Source organism: Protopterus annectens, chromosome 5.part1, assembly GCF_019279795.1.
Source record: "Protopterus annectens isolate FY-2018-M chromosome 5.part1, PAN1.0, whole genome shotgun sequence".
Taxonomy (NCBI): domain Eukaryota; kingdom Metazoa; phylum Chordata; order Ceratodontiformes; family Protopteridae; genus Protopterus; species Protopterus annectens.
This window is the reverse complement of record NC_056736.1, coordinates 493,432,501-493,433,245: the sequence shown is the minus strand read 5'-3', so window position 1 is coordinate 493,433,245 and position 745 is coordinate 493,432,501.

The following is a 745-nucleotide window of genomic DNA, read 5'->3' as shown; positions in this document are numbered from 1 at the left end:
ATCTGCTTCGTTATGTTCTATTAATTTGCTGATAAAATTAAGGTCTTCTATATGTGTGTGTCTTAATGATCATTACTTCTACAAAAGTATAGTAGGTCTAGAAGTGTGGAGTCTTTTTTTGATCAGAAAGCTCAGGTACAGATAGCTGCAGGTGATATAAATAAGAAACAGAATGCAGAGAAGGTGTAGAAAAATTGGTCTGGATAATGAAGGAGGCCTGTGATTTTTAAACAAGAACCCCTGGGGTCTCTTGAGTTGAGTAATAAGCTTCAATAGATATTTGGCAAAGGGGGCATTTTATATCTATATCTATAATATATTTTTGTTTTATTTATTGTTTATTTACCCTTTATTTAATTGGATTTTCTCACTAGGACAGTAGCTTCTTTGTATACACAATAATGGGTCAGATAAGAGAAGAGTACAATGGAAGTTAGGCTTCTTTGGTTCTGGATTAGATGTACATTGATAACAGCTGAGCTAGATCACATCCTAAAGATAGTGGACAGATAAAATGGTAATTCTTCAGATTAACCCTATATGTGTGAGTTTGTGTGTGTGTGTGTGTGTGTGTGTGTGTGTGTGTGTGTGTGTGTGTGTGTGTGTGTGTGTGTGTGTGTGCATGTGTGTGTGTGTGCATGTGTGTGTATGTGTGTGTGCACGTGTGCGTGTCCATGTGCATGTGCCTGTGTCTGTGTCTCTGCATGCATGCATAGTTATGTGTGACTGTGTACATGGAAGGCTG